Source organism: Otolemur garnettii, unplaced genomic scaffold (genome assembly GCF_000181295.1).
Source record: "Otolemur garnettii isolate 467f Iridium unplaced genomic scaffold, OtoGar3 scaffold00003, whole genome shotgun sequence".
NCBI lineage: Eukaryota > Metazoa > Chordata > Mammalia > Primates > Galagidae > Otolemur > Otolemur garnettii.
This window is the reverse complement of record NW_003852398.1, coordinates 23,434,587-23,443,925: the sequence shown is the minus strand read 5'-3', so window position 1 is coordinate 23,443,925 and position 9,339 is coordinate 23,434,587. Positions and strand designations below refer to the sequence as shown.

General features: G+C 40.2%; 1 pseudogene; it reads left to right on the top strand.

Annotated features, from left to right (window-relative positions):
* Positions 1-2,481: 2,481 nt before the first annotated feature.
* LOC100960728 lies at positions 2,482-8,156 on the top strand (annotated as a pseudogene).
* Positions 8,157-9,339: the final 1,183 nt, after the last annotated feature.

Here is a 9,339-nt window from a genome sequence, read left to right as displayed (position 1 = left end):
AGGCTGGATTCGAACCTACCACCTTAGGTGTACGTGGCTGGCGCCTTAGCCACTTGAGCCACAGGCGCTGAGCCACAAAAAATGTTTTCTATCAGACCATTCTCTTTATTACACAATGAGCATTCTTTTCTCCTCCAGCAGCACTTCCTCTGCATAGTGTTCTTTTAGTATAGGTAGTTATTCACTCCCCAAGTAGCATCCCTCACACCCAGAACCACAGTGAGGAAAGAAGAAGCTCTTTTAAATACTTAAGACAGATCACTCATGCCTAGTGAACAATGAAGAACCTTGAGACGCTTTTGGTGATGTCAAGTTAAAATACAAATGGAAGGTAATTGCCTGCTGAGTTTTTATTGTTATCTCCTATAGACCCAGAGCCACCAGCATAATCTTCTGCACACAGAGTATGTTCAAGTATAACCATTTCTTTGGTGAATGAACAGCTGGATGCATCTATCTAATATCGATGCCTCCCGGAATGCTACAGCATATGTCCCAGAGCCCAGTGGAAACTGAAACAGAAAGGACAGAGATCCAATGAAGATAATAGGAAGGAGGTAAATGTTAGTTCACATCTGGGTGACATGTGCCTGAGGTCTTAACTTCTCTGGATTGCCACTTCAAAAAAATTCTAAATGGTGTTCTAAATGAAATATTTCAGGATGAAAATTCTAAGTTCTCTTATATAGGAATTATTTTTTTTTTAGACTTTTTTTTATTAAATCATAGCTGTGTACATCAATGCAATCACAGGGTACAGTGTGGTGTTTTCATACACATTTTGAGATACTCTCATCAAACTGGCAATTTCCGTAAAGGTCCCTTATAAGTGGAAATGTTTGCCAAGAGAAGAAAAGACACAGGTAGGTCCCCACAGCTGCTTTTATAGAATGTAGAAGAAAATGTCATCGAGTTTTTAGGTCATTGTAAAGAAGAAATTTCTCACAGTAAATTCTCATCCTAGTCAGAACAAACTTCTTTTGGAGATGTGTCCCCTGTCACTAATGATGTTGAAGAATGCAGTGGGCAACTGGACGGCGTGGAAAGGAGTCATTAGAAGGCACTCAGGTGTCAGAAGGGGCCAGGGGGGATGAGACTACCGTAAGTCTTTCTCTAGCCCCAGGAGACTATATATATTCCGGATGGCTCAATCCAGGGCTCACTATAATTCACTATGAGGATCACTCAAAGAACACTGGCCGTTCTCTGAAAGGGCCTGATTCCCTTATCATCAGGAAAACACAAGTTACTCTCTTAAACCTTGCAACTTCCTCTGCACAGTGATAAACAAAGGAATCATCACAGGGGACAAAAGAAACAGAAGGAAAAGGCTTTTTAAAATTACCATTATTGTTGCTGCTGTGGAAAAGAAAAGTGTTTTTTAATTTCCTCCCTTGTCCTACTCACAAAATCACTAAGACACTCTTCCCAGGTGTTGTGTAGCTGTTTTGATTACAGGCTGTTCGAATATTATTACATTTCTTCCCAGACAGCAACTTTCTGCTATGGGCAAATTGAGCTGTTTTCACACAAATACAGCCAATGCTTCAGCAATATGTTAATTACCAATTCTAATGGGTGCTTGAGGTATTTTTTTCCCCCATATCAAATCCTTTGAATGACCTCCCTAATTCAGATAGACCCATAGGAAAATCATTAAACTGAAAGTCAAAACGTTCCTTAGAATCCCCGTATTATAATTTCATGCATATTCCATATCTACATATCCTGTATTAATATCTTTTCCAAATATCCCCATGCCTTTACTTAGTGGAGAGAGCACCATAAAAATAATTAATATCTTCTGAGCACATACTGTGTGTGCTACTTACCTAGTGCTTTGTTTTCATTATTTTTATACTCACAGGGACTGATGAAATAAGTATTATTTCCAGAGATACCAAGGCTCTGACATTGGGTAAATGGCCCAAGGAGATGCATTTAATAAGCAGAGTAGCTAGAATTCAAACCTACGCCCATCTGATTCTAGAGCCTGAATTCTTCAATATAATCTTATGATTTAGGGCAATGATTCTCAAAATGTGGTCCCTGAATCATCAGCAATAACATAACCTGGGACTTGTCAGGAGTGGAAATTCTCAGGCCCCACCACACTTCTTTAATCATAAATGCTGCCCTCCAAAAGATTCTGATGTACATTGAGAACTACTGTTATAAGCGAATAGCGTATTCTGTATTGTGCTAGGTAAAACATGAACTACAAAAGAATGGGAAGTGTCATTTTTGCCTGAAAGAGTTTATGATTTAGCAAAGGTAAAAAATATATATTAAAGATTAAATAATAATACACTAAATATTTAATAAATATTTGTTTGTTAATTAAAATAGATTCAAATTGTAGGTTGAGTGATTTATCTCCTTTGCTCCCTCCTACATATCTATTCAAGGTTGGACAGTATTTTATAAAGTTTAAAAATATTTCTCCTTCAGGCCACACTGCTGTACTGATGGCCAGGGCCCATGCCTCAAAATACACAAAACTTCCAGGACTTTGACTGTCAGAACATGACATAGAAACAACTGATAGTATGGTCCATGTCACCACACAAAGCTTACTGAAGAGAAACAGACCTGTTATACTGACCTAGCATGACCTTGGCTCACCATAAATGCTGTTTCAATACATTCTTTAACTCTGAGGATATGCAAGAGATCACCCATCATGTGGATGTGCCAGGCCAGCAGAAAGGTACATTGCCTTTCCCAGCAGGGTACCAGCATCTAATGATGAGCTGGCTGAAATGCTGCCTCTGGCTCTTACCTACTGAAGTCTGAGAAGCATCCTAGGGATTAGAGTGGGAACTGGAGCTGACATCCTCAGCAGATTTGCACTCCATCATCCAGAGCTTGTGGAAAGCCTTGTGCTTATTAATGTTGACCCTTGTGCTAAAGGCCAGATTGACTGGACAGCTTCCGTACTCAAAGGCTTGACAACCAATGTTGTAGACACTATTTTGGCTCATCAGTTTGGGCAGGAATAGTTGCAGGCCAACCTGGACCTGATTCAAGCCTACAGATTGCATATTACCCAAAGATGTCAACTAAGAAAGCTTGCAGCTCTTAATGAGTTCCTATAGTGGGTACAGAGACCTGGAAATGGAAAGACCCATTCTGGGTCAAAATGATAACAATTTAGAAACATTAAAGCATTTAACTTTGCTGGTGATAGGGGACAATTCATTTGCAGTTGAGGCTGTAGTTGAATGCAGTTCCTGCCTGAGCTCTGTAAATACAACTTTGCTAGAGATGGCAAACAGTGGGGGATTGCCTCACGTAGTGCAGCCTGGGAAGCTCACCAATGCCTTCAAATTCTTTTTACAGGGAATGGACAACATACCATCTGCCAGCATGACCTGGCCCAGTGATGAACCTAATCAACCTCAAGAAGCATCTGCCCTGGAGAAAGTCTCTTCTTGTTAGATGGAACTGAAGGATCCTGTGAGTCCCCTGATGTCCTGGAAAGACCCAGACCATAGAGGTGTCCTATCAAGCAAATGTTCCTCCCCTGGACCATGCAACTCCATCCTCCCTCAACTGCCGCTGTATAATATAACATTTCATCCAGTAAGTTGGCCTCTACTATCTTTAACTTATGCATGGCCACTGAACCTTTCTGTAGCAGCCTGGATTTATCATTCTCTCTGCCTGCCTGTCCCCTTTTTTGTATATACCAAGAATCACTTCCATGCCATTGCTCTATTTCAACATCTTTAGCTTATCCAATCTTCATGTATCTTCTCTTGCCAGCTTTTGCCTGTGCTCTCCCAACTATGTATCAGATAAGAGTCTTTGACCCCCACTCTGTGTTTGTGTGGGTATAGTTTTGTGCTTTTAGACATGCTTTTTTTATAGCACTTCTGCCAAAAACAAAAAAGGGACCTTTTTTTGCATTCTCAATAATGGTTTGGTTTTGAGAACATTAAGCATAAAAGATCTCGAGGTTGGGTAGGCCACTGCATTCTCTTTTGGTTCCAAATTGGTCAACATGCTTTGCAAAGTGACTTTAGGAGATAGCAGCTCTCAGGAATGTGAAAGAACTTGACCGTTGGGACCATCGACAGATTGCACCAATTAGGAAAAAGTAAAAGTGCCTGTTCATAGCCCTCCCCCTCCTCAAAATGAATTCACGTATACTAGTCTATAAATTAAATGGAGGGATATATTCTACTAGAAGCCCATGGATGATGAGGTTGTGATACAACAGAGTTTTTTCCCAAGGAGTCAGGATGGCTTAATTACTAGAGTCTCTTAACACAGGAAAATAGAAGACAAAGTTCCAGGTCTCACCTCTCCAAGAGCAAAACATCTGTTTCCACAGACATTCATATACCCATAACAAGTCCTCCCAGGTCTGTGGTGGGAGAGTGAAGCCCTGATTTCCGCAGACTTAATGGAAGGCAAATTTAATATTACCCATATCTCAGAAAGATTCTTAATACTATGAACTCCCTTTGGTAGGAGGGAAGAAGTCAATCTGTAAGGGGAGCACTGTCCTGGTAAGATTGCTGTCAGCTTCCTGTCTATGTCCTGTTACTGGTACTCTCCAGCCAAAGGATATCCCTGGAGGAGGATGAATGAGCATGGAGACAAACCTCCACACACCCAGAGCACTGCAATGTAAGCTCAAGGTCATAAGGTTCTGAATCTTAGCAAGGGCCTTCTCAGACAGGGTTTGCTTTCTGCTAAGAGGAGGAATGCATCACTTACCCAGATTATAACATTTTACAGATTATTAAATAAAGCTGTATATGTCTCATGGTTTAAAAAAATATTTCCCCTTCAGATAATGAATATGGTTCATAATCTCCTATGTCTCTCTAACATCTGGTGGTATGATCATGTTTTAAGTACCCTGCATTTTATTTTCTTCTTTCAGAAGTCTTTCTCGTAGAGAAGGATACTTCTTCAAATCCCCAGAAGCTGAGTTCAGAATCCACCCCAGACAGACTCCGTGGCACATCCGTGGGGCAGCAGGATGGCAAAGTGTCTCCAAGGTGTCACGTTAAGGTCCACTCTGCCACCCACACGAACTCCTGACTGTGACTTTGGCCCTGTTTCCCAAATGTTCCGGCATCACTGTCAGTATTATTAACTCATCGTCTTAGAACTATGGCCTTTTTAAAACTTGTGTTTCATTAAACATGGTTAGCACCTGGTAGGCTATTGATAGATAAATCTGTCTAAATCATCAGTGATTCTTAGCAACAGTAGCACCATCCCAAGGGAGTACTGGTTGTCACAGTACTGGTTGTCACAGCCACCAGTGGATGCCATGAGTACTTGCCAGGGGAAGCCAGAGATGTTAGAAACCTTATAGTGCATCAGATTCCTACAAAGCAGATTTATCCTATAGCCCTTAAACTTCCTGAATCTCTTTCTAGCCTAAACTCTATATCCATTTTACCCATAAACAAATAGTGGTCTTGGATGGTTACATGCTGACCCTTCTAGGAATGTAACTATAGGGTAAATCAAGGAAAGGTCATATTTTATTGTGTTATTCGCCACTTCAATAAACACTTGATTCTGTCAAAAGTATTGATGAATACTCAGAAGAGCATTCGTCTTGCTAATATGACATACCCATCACACCCATCCGTCTGCATTTACAGCTATGAGAGTCATTGTGAATACAAATGTGTGAGTATGTGTTAAGCCCCAGTTTCCAAACAGTGGCCATAAAAAAAGTATTGATTATGTTCGGACCGATGTTGTCTTGCATCTCTCAAATCCAAACACATTTGTTAAAGTAGATATGTGTTCCTGTATAATTTTATCAAGATATTAAATGATTCAATTTTATTATCAATGTATTTTCTCTTATTTCCTTTTTATATTATATTTGGGTTTTATAAACATACAATAAAAGTGTTGATTTTATAAGACTATACATTAAAGATAACATAAACTTCCTATCAGGATATGAAAGGAAAGCGTTACAAAATATTCATAATAACAAAGGGGTTTGGGGTCTAATACGGTGGAAGTTATTGATAAACAAATGGTGATGGTTTGATATTTGATGTCAGTCTTTCTAGATTATAAATGACGTGGGGCCACAAATTTGTTCTAGTCATCACCATGGCCCCAATGCCTAGGATAGAGCCTCTCCCTTGGTAGGACATTCAGTCCACAAACATTTGCTGAGTCAGACACAATAGAAAATGCAACACGGATGAGACAGCAACCAACAGATGGCACACAGTGGACATCTAGACTGGAGTCAGTACCAGCAGGAAATGCAGGTGGTACAGGAGGACATGGGGGTGGAGGTTATTTAGACAGTGTTAAAAAAAAAAAGCAAGCCTCCCCGAGAAGGTAGCTTTTATGTTAGGGTTGAACCACGAAAAGAAGGCAGGCTTAGGAGAGTCCAATAAATTCTAAACCAGAGGTTTTCAACCTGTGGGTCATGACCCACAGGAACTGTATTAAAGGGCCATGGCATTAGGAAGGTTGAGAAACACTGCTCTAAGCAGAGGTAACAGCAAATACAAAGACCTGAGGCAAGGGATCAGCTTGATCTTGGACAGAAAGCCGGATGTGTGGCCAGAAGGAACCGATTACCACCATGGGAGATGGCAAAGGAGAAGGATACAGGGAGAGCTGTCAGAGGCAAACACAGGCAAATCCCATCTGGCCTCAGTGGTCTTGGTAGAGCATTGGGGTTTTATTCTAAGAGCAGTAAGAAGCAATGGGAGTGTTTAAGGGAGAATGGAGTATTATTTAGTTTCCATTTCAAAAAGATTACTGTGGCTACAGTGAGGAGAACAGGCTTTTGGCATTCCATAGGTGTTTAACAAATAAATGACCAAATAAACACATTTTTGCATGCATGAATGAATGAATCCGTGAATTCAATGACACAAAAAAAGCCAAAGGTGATAGCCCTATGCTGGGCTCACATGACACCTCTCCCTTTCCACCCTCCTATGTGATCTCTCATCAGTGACTCTCAGCTTCCCCTCAGGAGGACAATAAGGTCTTGAAGATCCTCTTTAGGTCTGGAAATAATTCAGTAATTCCTGCCAACCCCACCCCACTGCCAAAGCTCTCAGGCTGCAAGCAGCTGTAAAGGAATACTGAATGCCTCTGCTCTGTTCATCATCCTCGGTTTGGCATTTTGTCTGCAGCTGGGGCCCTCTCTATAAGACCACTCAGCATCTATAAGCTGACTAATTTTCATGTTGATTGCAAAGCTAGAAATGTATACACTTGTCATTCTTATTCTTGGCCCAAATGCCTCTTGCCAGCAGTAACTCTGACGACGGGGTGCTGACACCACTTGCTAGTTATTGTCTGATATGCTTGCGATCGATATGAGTGGGTTTAGGAGGAGGCACAATTTGATAATCAGACCCCCATCTGCAAAGCAATCACGAGTCACATTATGGAGAAAATGTAAGTAAATGCTAGAGATGTGCTGTCATATTTTCAACTTCCCCTACCCTAGCAAAGATTGCATAAAAGACATGTTGATGTATGAAACAGCTTTTTGTTTTTTAACATGAAGAGCATCTCTTAGTATTTTTGCATTTCTAGAAGTACAGCAAGTGACAGGCTATAAAACAAAATGCTTTCATGTATGTGACCTCATTTTGCAAATGCACTGTATTGGAGTTGTAAACAAAAGTATTACGTGCTTGGTGAAGGTATTCCAACCACAGAGAAACAAGATAACTGAAGGAACCAGCTCTGTAATACATCCAATCTCATCCCTGTAGTGGCTAATGGGAGACTTCATGGTCAGACCACATGGCTCCTGATCCCTCCACCTTTTAGATCATTTTCTGTTACAAGGTCAGACTTGTTATTTCACCTCTCTATGCCTTAGTTTTCTCATCCGTAAAGTGGAAATAATAATAGTGATAAATAACACTGCAAAAATAGTAAAAAAAAAACAACAGTAACTCTATAAGAAGGTTGCAATGTCAATTAAATTAGTTAATGAAGGTTAAGTGTTTAGACTAGTACCTGGCCTATATTAAGAGCTCAATAAATAATAGCTATTCTTCTTCTACTTATCGATTTCATTATTCCACCTCTCCAAAGCCAACCGTACCTAGAAGGTATCCTGCAGCTCTATCTCTAACCATTCATCTGCTCATATAGTGTTGACTTCTATTTTCTTTTATTAAAATGAAACCACAGGCATACCCAGGTTTTTCCACATTGGTTTCCATTCACGAGGTATCATGTGGGTTCTTTTTCTTATCAATATAAAAACCTGCATCATTAACAGTTGCACAGCATTTAATTGTAGTTAATGAAAGTTGGGTGTTTAGACTAGTACCTGATGTATAGGTTAGCATTTATTTAACCAAATGATGAACGTTTAAGTTGCTCTCTTTTTTGTTGCTACAAGTGATGTTGTGGGTACAGGTTACTATTAATGTGTCTTTACATAGTTGCAAGAATTTCTCTGCAGGATAGATTCTGAGAAGTACCTCACTTCATTTGTATCATTGCACAAAAACTCTAAGGGGGAGACAGGACATGTGAGTGCTGTTATTCCCAAAGAAGGTGGATTCTAGGAGTGGAAGTAATTTCTCTAACCCCTCACAGACACACTCCCCATAGTGCATGCTGGGAGTGAGGCCCATGCTCCAGCCTTCCAATTCTAAATTCATTGCTCTTTCTCCTGGATTACATAAAGGGAATAAAGACTTGCTCTGTCTGTCCGATAACCTTTGTAGCTTGGGACATCTTTTCTATTGAAAATCTTAATAGATTTATTAACTCCAGCTTCAGGTTGGTCTGTTAGGCCTGATTATAAACACACCATATATAACCAGCCAATTCTGTTTTTTATCCATGTCGATAAATTATTCTCTGTCCTTAAATATGCAGAGAGGATAATACTTACTGAGCACCCAATATGGTAAAGGTGTTGTACAAAGGATAAAAGGGAAACAAAGTTGAATCAGACCTGCAGAGAGGTCCTGCCCTCCATCAGCTCACGGTCTAGTAACACACAGAAATAATTAAAATACAAGGTAAACTCATTACTCGAGGAGGGTGGCGAACAGCAACTTTTGGAGGCTTAAAGAAGAAAAGATTGGTTATTAAAAAAAAAAAAGTATAGCCTAGTAGCCCTTTGGCTCTTAATCTACACATGAAAGTCCTACCACCATGTCCTTAGAGTAAATTAGACATAGCATCCATCCTGTAACTTCAGGCCAGTACCTAACTCCAACCACAGAATGATCATTTACTCGTGAATGGACAGCCCCCTGAAATTCAATCCCAAATTCTTAGTCTTTGTCAGTTTGTCAATACAGGTTATGAATTGTAAAAACTGTAGAAATTAAGTGGGTCGAT